The 11,549-nt window shown below is 40.0% G+C and overlaps 1 protein-coding gene across 3 annotated transcripts in view; it reads right to left on the reverse strand.

Moving 5' to 3' along the window:
- Nucleotides 1-11,234, reverse strand: part of BCL6 (BCL6 transcription repressor) — a 106,133-nt gene extending 94,899 nt beyond the window's left edge. For 2 of the 3 annotated variants that reach the window (XM_075340459.1, XM_075340454.1), the window contains exon 1: nucleotides 10,835-11,113. The gene's annotated coding sequence lies outside the window, so the exon portion shown is untranslated. Of the gene's footprint in view, nucleotides 1-10,834; nucleotides 11,114-11,145 lie in introns of those variants that run through there. The other variant, XM_075340455.1, reaches the window with a different exon arrangement.
- Between the last annotated feature and the right edge of the window lie 315 nt (nucleotides 11,235-11,549).

Raw genomic sequence — 11,549 nt, forward strand, 5'->3', positions numbered from 1 at the left:
TATAAGAATAATAGATGTCCTATAGACAGATTCTCCCTGAGCTGTGGATCTTTGCAGCTCCTCCAGAGTGACCATGGGCCTCTTATCCACTTCTCTATTGTTCTGCTTGCTTGGGATGTCAGATTTGGTGGACGGCCATGTCTTGGAAAGTTTGCAGTTATGCTATACTCCTTCTATTTTTGGATGATGGATTGAAAGGTGTTCTGTGAGATGTTCAGAGCTTGGTCTATTTTTTCATAACCTAACCATGCTTCTCCACATCTGTGTCCCTGACCTGTCTGGTTTGTTCCTTGGTTTTCATGATGCTGTTCCTTAATGATGCCTAATGCTCTCAAACAAACACTGAGGCCTTCACAGAACAGCTGTAGTTATACCGAGAATAAATTACATACAGGTGGACTTAATTTAGTAATTTGGCGAGTTCTGGAGACAATTGGTCACTCAGGATCTTAGCTATCTGTATCAAAAGACAGGGGACCGAATATAAATGCTCGTCACAATTTTTAGATTTTTTTAAGTTTTTAGAACACCATGTATTATTTACTTTGTACTTCACAAATACTTGATACTTAGTGTCGCTATATCACAGAAAATCCCCCAAAAATGCATTTAAGTTTTTTGGTGTAATGTAAAAAAAGTGGAAAAATTCATTGGGTATGGTCACTTTTTAAAGGCACTGTAGGTAATATCGCCACATCCATACCAGTGTGATCTATCAAAGTATAAAGTTAACTGTACCAATCTGTAAACAGAAAAAAAAAATCATTTTTTGGTCATTGCAATACCACAACAAATGAAAAAAAGAAAGAAGCGATCAAGGAGAATCATAATGCCTGGTCATTTTGAACACATAATGTACACCGTAAAAACAATTTTGAAAAAAAAATGTCAGAATTGCAGTTTTTTTGCAGTCTCACCACACTTGGTAGCTTACTTTCAGTGGTAAAACAAATATTGCAATTCTGCAAAAATCGAGCTTCATATATCTATGTGAATGGAAAAATAAAAAAAGTTATAGCTTTAGGAGGAAAAAGTGAAAATGTCAAAATGGAACTGGCCATGTCAGGAAGCTATTAACTGCTTAATTAGGATATGCCGTATGATTAAAAATGTTGAAAAAAAATTGTGGAAAAAAAATTCTACAAAAAGCAATATGCCAGGACTGACCAACTACTCTATGAAATAGTAAATGTTAGAAGGAAACAACAGGGCACTACTGCAACAAGATAACCTGCCAAGTTGCTCACAGCAGTCGGTTGCAATCAGCGTTACATACGCTTTCAATAACTGCGACTATGTGGGAACCTCAGGAAGGATAAAGACAGAGTTGCAGCTTTGTGGTGCTTATTTCTAAAGTTCAACACATAAGACTTTAGATAAAGAGAAAAAAATTGAAACCAGCACTCACCATATTATGCTGTGCAACACTCTGATGTTTTTTATTTCAAAAACAGCTGTCGTCTTTATGCGCTGACCTTCTGTTTTCCCTCCCTGTAACGCCGCAGCATGTATCCATGTTTTTTTAAATAAAAAACATCAGAGTGTTGCACAGCATAATATGGTGAGTGCTGGTTTCAATTTTTTTCTCTTTATCTATACTCTATGAAATACTGTGCTATTTGCCCATAGATCAATCAGAGCATTAAGGCACAAAAATGAAGGCTGCATTGTGATTTGTTAGGAGCAAGTAGGCCATTAGGCCCAATGTCTGGAGAGAAATTGGTAAGTACCTTTCTTATATATAAGAAGCAATGACTGTTGTGTTGAAAAGGGCCCCTAAAACTGAAGCAAAAAAACACAGTGTGTGTGTATCAGATGAAAGATGTAGGCGGACAATGAAGGCTGGACTTCTGGCTTTGATGTACTGATCTTGAGTGAGTCATATAATTCATTGTCTGTTGTGAACACACATACTTGTTTGTGTAGCTTTTCTCATTCTCATTACTATGTCATCTTAAAACTATATTTAAGGTAAACTCATCCCAAGTCTCACTACCTGTCATTTTTTAATTCTCCTTAATTATTCAATATTAATCCTTATTGATTGCATTAAAAAGGTTTTCTGGGAGCCAGTAAGTCCAGTCTAATGAACCACAGCCCCCTAGATAATAAGGCAGTAATACCCACCCTGATCCATCCAGCTTAGTCTTGATTGTATCAGGATGTAGAGTGGACAGGGCTTATGAAATTTAGCATAAATATAGGAGGTGTTCTGTGATTCTTTAAGATCTTTACCTTGCCTTCCTAGCCAATTAGTTTTTTTCATTCTTCAAAGTGGTCCAACAGAGGGGCTTGGTGCTACTGACAACTAAAAACCAAGCAGCTTTTTATTCTTCAGAGCAGTTTATGATTAGTTGCTGTAGGTCACATTTAAGTAGTATGAGTGTGCTCACCACTGCTTGATACTAAATAGAGCATCAGGGTGCTCGGGTACTCGTGGTGCTCGGCCGAGTGTCACAGGTGGTTGGATGTGTCGTCCATGAAACAAGGACTACAATGCAGAGGCTTGCTTCACTACATAATGTGAGCAAACACCTCAGGGAAAACCAGTCAGTCTCTGGAGTTAAAACAATGTTTTCAGTGACAGTGTGTCAAAAAACCCAACACCTTCCGTCTTTATGGCTGGCTGTATGTGGGCAGATAAACAAACTGCCGAATCATTGACTTCCATTTTTACTTTACATTGTTACTTGAGTTGAGCCCTTTCTGAGTGTCTCACCGAGCAACAAAGCATTTTAGTGCTCGCAAATTACTAGTCGCAATGCTAGTATTACTTTGAAGGTCCACTCACATTTGCGTGTAAATACCCGAGTGCATCCCATAAAAAATCAGATTGCATTTGGATCAGTTAAACAATAAGTCAGTGCTCATCTGCAATTTTTTTCCTCAGCTGTTTATAGCCTGAGCAGAAAATCGAAGGATGCTCTTTGTGGTCACGTAAAATAGCCGAGAGTCGCCAATGTAAGTTTATGACTGCAAGAAAAAAACGTATGGCATACAGACCATCCGTATGCCGACCATTTTATGTGGATATATTACCATTCTGTAGCTTAGAACACTGTAAATGGACCAGTAAATGATTGCAGAATAATAGGTGCTGAGAAAAAAACGCACTTCATCCGGATGCTAGGGGAGAAAAAAAAAATCGTACACTCGCATGACATATGGAAAACCATACAGATTTCACTTGCCCCACTTTTCTGGATGATAATTGGTGCAATTTTTTATATGCAGATGTGAGGCTCTGTTCACTCTGGTTGCTGTTATATTTGGACTGATGGCACAGTGCCAACTCAGTAATACGATAGAGACCTGGGACAATTGTTGGACCTCACTGATTTCAAACAAGGCTTGTTGACTTCTGCTAGGGAATCATTAGGCTTAAAGGGAATCTGTCATGAGATTCATGCTGCCCAAACTGTGGACAGAATGATTCCGAACCTGGCTGCGAGATTGTAGCCAGGTAAAATCTACTGAAACGCTGTTACGGTTGCTGTGGCACTGGAGACTATGTTCGGATTTCTTGCTACTGCACATGTGCGAGCACTGGAGACTATGTTCGGATTTCTTGCTACTGCATATGTGCAAGCGCTGGAGACTAAGTCCTATCTTGGAGCCATTGCACATGTGCGGGTGACATCATCGCTGACACGAGGTCACATGTCTCTGACACCTTCTAAGCTGATTGGCCGCTGGTCATGTGCTTGTGACACGTGGTCACATGTCTCTGACACCTTCTATGCCGATTGGTCGCAGGTCATGTGCTTGTGACGCTTTGCTCGGTGATAGGCCAGCGTGACGTCATTGCTGTCATTCTGGCAGCGGATTGGCTCTGGTGTCCTCCATCTTGGATGAGGCACAGAGTCTATATAAGACCCTGACGCACGCCGCCCGGCGCTCAGTCCTCTTGGTTCCTGCATAGGAGTAGACGCTCTGTGCATGTCCCTTGCGGCACCTATTCTATCTAGGCGAGCGTTATTGGTAGGGTAACGCTCTTGTACCTTGCAGCTTATGCTGTGGTCCGTATCCTCGCACCTTAGTGGAGTGGACATAGGCAGGTGCTTGCTGCACATGGTCTGACTGGGCCTTGTGGTTCTACTCTGAGGTGAGCGCTATCGGTAGGGTAGCGCTCCTGTACCTTTCAGCCGTACTGTTGTCCGTGTCCTCATTCCTTAGTGGAGCGGACATAGGTAGGTTAGGTGGTCGTTGCCTTCTAGGGTAACGCTCCACTACGCTGCCTCCTGCAGCAGTCCATATCCTCGCACACTAGGGGAGCGGTCATAGGCAGGAGTTTCAAGCTAGCAGCCTTGCTGCTGTCCGTATCCTTGCACCACAAGTGGAGCGGACATAGGTAGGTGCCATATTGCACACACTACACCTAGTCTCTGTGACTGTTAACTGAGACAGGTGCTTTCACGCTCACAGACTGTGAGACTTCTATGCACTTTTATGTTGTATTCCTCACTCTTTTACATTTCCACTCCTATGTTATTCTAATAAGGTAGTCGCTGTGACTTAAACAGTATACGCCGCCATTGGTCTTGGTGACACTGTGACGCAACAGTGTCAGTACCGCTTTGGTGGTACAGGTTTCCCCTATCCTCTGCCATACTCTGCAGCAGAGCTCTGCACGGTGGACCCTGACTGTCAGATAGCCTTCCATTCCCTTATTATCCGACAGCCCCCGTAACAAACGCTGCTTCCTTTCAGAGAAAACATGAATTTAAAGGCCGGCTATGTGTCTTGTTCTCGGTGATTGACAGGTCTCTCCCTATAGGGTGCTTTATACGCTGCGACATCGCTAGCGATTGCTAGCGATGTCGTGAGTGATAGCACCCGCCTTCGCCATTCGTGCGACATGTGGTGATCGCTGCCTTAGCGAACTATATCGCTACGGCAGGGTCACACACACATACCTGTTCAGCGACGTCGCTGTTGCTGCCAAACAATTCCTCCTTCAAGGGGGAGGTGCGTTCGGCATCACAGCGACGTCACAGCAGTGTCACAAAACGGCCGCCCAATAGAAGAGGAGGGGAGGAAATGAGCGGCCGGAACATGCCGCCCACCTCCTTCCTTCCTCCTTTCCAATGGACGCAGGTAGGAAGATGTTCGTCGTTCCTGCGGTGTCACACACAGCGATGTCTGGTGCCGCAGGAATGATGAACAACCTGCGGAATGAAACACCAACGACATTATGATTTGGAGCGACGTATCAACGATCTGCCGTTTTTGCGATCGTTGATCGTCGCTCCTAGCTGTCACACGCTGCGATGTCGCTAACCATGCCGGATGTACGTAACAAATACCGTGACCCTGACGATATGTTGTTAGCGATTTCGCAGCATGTAAAGCACCCTTATGACTTTACACAGACATAGGCAGAGACCTATAGATACAAGACCATGAAAAAGATTAGGGCTTACCACATCTATAATCCCTCTGCTGCTGATGTTAGTAGAAACCAGTCTCAAAGTATGGGAGTGCCCTTTAAAATTGCAGACGATCAACTGATTCAATGAAATCGGTAGTCAAAACTTCATAATTGCAATTAAAAATATGCAAATTGTATTCCATCTTGATAAAAAAGAGCATTTCACAGTATTGCTATTAATACACAGAAAACATCTAACTTGTTTCTGCTGTGTAGCTGTTCCTTGTCATACCGCTGTTTTTTTAATCAAGATGGAGTAAAATTTGGATGTGCATACGAAAGGAATCGGGATTGAGCAGTTTTCTTTACCTTTTTAATAGGCAATGATGACCTGTGTCATGTGGAGTAAGGTGAGGAGGAGCCGCCTCAGATCAGTCATTTGAGACATATTATCTCCAGTCGGCATTTGAATGTATGTTTTCTGTGAAATGCCAAAACATTTCAGAGTAAAACATACACAACTGCAATAGTGGACTCAGCATTTGATTCATGCTGCCTGTGGTGTGGGCAGCAATCAACTGATGACAGGTTCCCTTTAGGAGAAGAAATAGATGAGCCTTGACAAAGATTTGATCATAGCCTAAAATAGCTTAAATAAATAATTTCTCATGCTTTAAGGCTTATTCACTCCAAACGAACAAGCAAACTGTGTCTAGATAACTGGCAACGAGGGATGATGCCCAAATCTCCTCCTAGATGCAGAGAGAAAGGCTTTATCCCTATCCTATATAAGTTGGAAAACATTACATACAATTGCGTATATTTTTGTATGACCATATTAAAATGACAAATCACCCCAAGGAACATCAGAAACAACTCATTTAATGCAAATTTTGATACATTCGACCCTTTTGTGGGTTGAAACAGTGCCGATAAAAATGAGCTTATCGATGAGTATGGTTTAATTAGGAATTAGCGAACCCAAACAGTAAAGTTCAGTGTTTGTATCGAACACTGACTCTACAAAAAAATTAGTGTTCAAGTTCAAAGTTCCGGGGCTTTATGTATGCAAATTACTCAAGTGAGCATGGCTATGCTCGGTGCTCAGCTCTGTGCAGGCCACTTGCAGTGTTTGAATGGCTTTCACTGGGGGTAAAACATTGTTTTCGGATGTAGTGTACACCAAAAAAAAAAAAAAAAATGGTAAAACCCTGCCCACTGGCCCACAGAAGTATTCTGTTTATGACATGTGGGCGGAGACCTGAACTGCCCAATTAATGACTTTCAATGGGGATCAGGTCAAGTCTGGGTCCCAAACCGAACCAAATGTTATCTAAAATCCGACTGAACCCACCAAACTCTGCTCATCTCTAGTTATAATGTTACTACATAACTACTGGGGTGATTGTCCTGAGATCCAGAATAGAAAAGTGGCGAGGTTTATGTTAATTTAAAATAGGTGTTTCCAGGCATACAAGAAGGAAGTCTGGATCCGACAAAGCGCCCGTGAGTGTGAAACGGCCGCCGTCGTCTCTGACGCTACTCGCATCCCTCCCTGCTTTTTCATGTCTATTTTTTAAAGAATAAAGAAAGATTTTTGTTGGTGAGTGCCACCTCCTTTCTTCTTCTATTCCGGAGTTATTACATGTGTTCTAATGGAGAGTGCTGCACCACAGGTGCTTTTTTTCAGTCTCTGTCATGACCTGTTTTTTGCACTGCGTTACTTAAAAATGGATGAGGAGCAGTGAATGTGGTTTTAGTGTCGGACTGTCTTCTTTTAGCAGGCATACAAGAGGTAAGGCTTAAAATGTCCTGGGTTTTGGATATGAGTATTGGTAAATATGCTAAACACACTGTGTTTAATGTTTTCTTTCTATAGGACTAAACAGTAAAACCTTAAACCAGAGCTGTCAATCATACCACAACCGTAATATGATTGACCCATATTCAGCTGCTTCCAATCTATGACAGACCACATGAAACAAGTAAACAAGTCGGTATGGATTTAGTCGTTTATTACTTCAGGTGCACAGTTGTCCTTCTATAATAGTGTGCAATCATTCTGCATTTTTTCATTAACATTTTAACCGTAGGCACTAACTTAAAGCTCATTTTATTGCACAATCCAAATAATGGACGTCTACGTTTTATTTTATATAAACCAAATAATATTGCACTCCTCAATGTAAATTTTGTAGGCCTTCCATGCCCCGGATTTACATTATTAATAGCAGCTGCCCAGGTTTTTACATATGAAAGTGGAATGGATCATGACACACCTGTTCCTGGAAATCTTCCCTAGGTACAATAAATGTGCTGCCAGCAATGATCTACAAATATGACTAAAATAAATAAAAGTTAATTATAAATGTATCATCACAGAAGATTACGCATAGATCTTACAATACCACTCTGTAACTTAAGATGAGGGCAATTTACACATATGTATTGTATGTTTATAAGAGATAGTATATCTACTACTATTCTCTACTTTTGTCTACTAATCCATGGGAAAGAACAATGTGTTCACCATTAAAAGTCTTGTATAATGGCCCAGTCACAAACAAAAACTTACCAGCGATCCCGAAAATGATGTGACCTAATAGGGATCGCAGGTAAGTCGCTGGGAGGTCGCAGGTGAGATGTCACACAGTCAGACCTTACCAGCGATGCAGGAACAATACTGGTCGCAGTAGTGACCTGTATAACGATCTCAGCAGTCACTGTGACCCTGTCACACAGTGTCAAACACAGCGATGTGTCCTGCCCAGCAGGACATCGCCTTTGAAGAAAATGGCCTGGACCATTCTGCAACGACTAGCGATTTCACAGCAGGGGCCTGATCGCTGGTAGGTGTCACACATAACAAGATCGCTAACGGGATCGCTACTGCGTCACAGAAACCGTGACTCAGCTGCGATCTCGCTAGCGATCTTGTTATGTGTGACAGTACCTTAAGGGGTTAATGCGGGTAAATCCAGCTTAATAGGACGATGTTCACATTTGAACACCATTTTTCAGTTTACATTTAAACTAAAAGGTGTAAGCAAGAAAAATTCAGGATACTGGTAGCTACATTGCTTTACCTTTTTTGAACTCAAGGCTTAAACCCTTCACCCCGATTTTCTGTTTTTCATTTTTGTTTTTTCCTCCCCTTCTTCTGAGAGCCATAACTTTTTTATTTTTCCGTCAATATTGCCATATGAGGGCTTATTTTTTGTGGGACGATTGTACTTTTGAAATAAACCATTCGTTTTACAATATATTGTACTGGAAATTGGGAAAGAAATATCCAAATGTGGAGAAAGTGAAAAAAAGTGCCATTGCACAATTATTTTTGGGATATTTTAATCACTGTGTTCATTATATGGTAAAACTGACATGTCAATATGATGTCTCAGGTTGGTATGATTTCGTAGATACCAAACATATATACTTTTACTAAGGGGTGAAAAAAAATTCAGAAGTTTGTCCATAAAAAGAATAACGCTTTTGTTGCTATTTTCCGAGACCCGTAGTATTCTCAGTTTTTGGGATCTGGGGCTCAGTGATGACTTATTTTTTGTGTCTTGAGCTGATGTTTTAATAATACCATTTTAACATAAATGCACTGTTTTCATCACCTCTTTTTGCATTTCAAAGAAATATTGCGGCAACCAAAAAACGTAATTTTGGTGTTTGAAATTTTTTTCTCGTCACACCGTATACTGATCAGAACACCGTATGCTGATTTTATATTTTGATAGATTGGGCATTTCTGAACATGACGATAACAAATATGTGTATTTTTTAATTTTGTTTAACTGTTTTATTTTTAATTGGGCAAAAGGGGGGTGATTTGAACTTTTAGTTTTCTTTTCTCCTTCATATTTTTGAAAACTTTTTTTACAGTTTGTATTTATTTTACTAGTCGGGGAGTTTATGTCTGCACCGTCTGATCGCCTGTGCATTTCTGCTGACCAGAGCAGTATCGCTCTGATCATCAGAAATGCTCATCTCCTGTGAGTGCCGCGCTCTGACGGCTCTCACAGGAAGTGAGTCGTGCTAGTTTGCTAGTGTCTGGGGTCATCAACTTACATGTGCTAACATGACAACATATTGGTTACCCATGCCCACAACACGGGGCTGCCTATGCCGGCGGGGAACAGCGTGATCCCCGCCCTTACCATTCAAATCACGCTGTCAGTATTTGACAGCACAATCTAAATGGTTAAGTACATACCCTGGTACCAGTACGTCTTTGGTCATAAAAAGGTTAAAGGGAGTTGTCTACCTTTCAGGAAAAAAATTCATCTTACTTCAATAAATATAACTGGGAAAATAAAACAAATATTTACAATTTGGTTTCATTCAAAATTTTGCACTTATATTATAACTAGAGATGGGCGAATAGTAAACTATTTGGATTCAGATTATGCAATCCGAATGCCAAGTACTATTCCAGTATTTGTCATGAATACAAATCTAATGCAAGTAAATGGAAACCCAAACAAACATTTATCTGGTAAATCTACCAGAAAAATTAAATATGCAAGGAAACAAAGGGCTTGTAAAAGCAAAACGGTGCAAAATTTGTAATGAAACCAAATTTTAAAAATTATATACATGTATTTATGAAAAAATAAAATTTTTCCTAAAGGTGGACAAGCCCTTTAAATTTATTCCTGGATAGAGGAACAGGTCTCTATTTGTGGGTTCTTGTAGTGTGAAACTCATCTAAATTCTTCACATGGACTAGGCCCTAAATATACAAGATGTGAATACCACTTTAAGTGTGGCTCTTTGTTCTGAATGATCCAAGCATTAACATTTTTAACCTATGAAGTCATTATTTTATTAAGAAAAGAAAAGCTTCCTTAACTATTGTTTTCTTCCCATATCACATGGTGGCAAATAACTAGCTAAAGCGCCTCTACAGCGTGAGGACTCCATAACACAACTCACTAACGTACAGCTTCTCATATCCCGTTTTGTATGATTGACTTGGGAATATAGGGAGAGATTGGGTAAACTGCAGTCACAGATGGAAATATATATATATATATATATATATATATATATATATATATATATATATATATATATATATCATGGACTCAGGTAATCAGGTTCTCTAGGAGTTAAATAAAAATCCTTTGTTAGAGAGAACACCTTTTGGTGCCAGAAATGGATTTACTGTATTTACATATGCTGAACAGGATTATACAAGTTCATGAACAGTGTAAAACTAATACAGCTCTGATTCGTCATATAAAGACATAATCTGCCCATACATGAAAGGTTGTATCTTATTTAGGGTGCTTGTGTATTGTATTGTGCTACTCAATGATTGTGCATAATAAAACAAATTCACAGTATACATTACAAATACACAATATACAGAGATACATAGAATAAACTTGTAAACAAGCCGTTCTTAATTTGCTGTCTCTAAGAAAAAGGGTGAATTGTACAACTACTTACTGAATACATCGTCAGAGGTATAAATATCTTCTGTAAGAGTTAGTCCATGGTGTTGTGTCCTCCTCAGCCATTCCTTAGCATCTGAATTTTATCAGCACACTTTTCCGGTCCTGGTTACACCAATAGCTTTCACTCTGTGATGATAATGCAAAGATTTTATATACTGGTTTCAGATTTGTAAGATGATTTTCTATAACCAAGGCTAATACAGTTCCAGGAAGTTTAACCTCGGCCATTATGTCGAATGAAGATGCTGCAGAGAACAGGCAAGTCAAGTAAGTGCTTAGATAAGTAGGAAAAGTCTAACAAACCTGAATTAATCATGTATCATTTGCCGTACGTTGAGTCACATAAACATAAAAAATGTAGATTACGTCTATCAATCTGATGTTTTGCCACACATAAGCATCACCCATTACTAATTCCTTTGGAGACTGGTATAAAGGGCGGCACCGCTTCATAGTTGTGGATTCATTCCAAGGTATATAATCGTTCTGCTGGCAAGCAACCTCTTCTCTTCCCAGGAAGCACTGTTTCTGAAAAGCAAATTTGTGTACTTGTCTAAGATCTGAATGAGAAAAGAAATGAGACCACCTGTCCTGTCAATTGTAGAAATCTTACGCTAGTTCTAACATAATTCTAGTATACTTTTTTATTTTTCTTCACATAAATTGATTGATGGCATATTGATAAGATGTCTGTAGGATATACATGC

This window comes from Anomaloglossus baeobatrachus, chromosome 3 (genome assembly GCF_048569485.1).
Source record: "Anomaloglossus baeobatrachus isolate aAnoBae1 chromosome 3, aAnoBae1.hap1, whole genome shotgun sequence".
NCBI lineage: Eukaryota > Metazoa > Chordata > Amphibia > Anura > Aromobatidae > Anomaloglossus > Anomaloglossus baeobatrachus.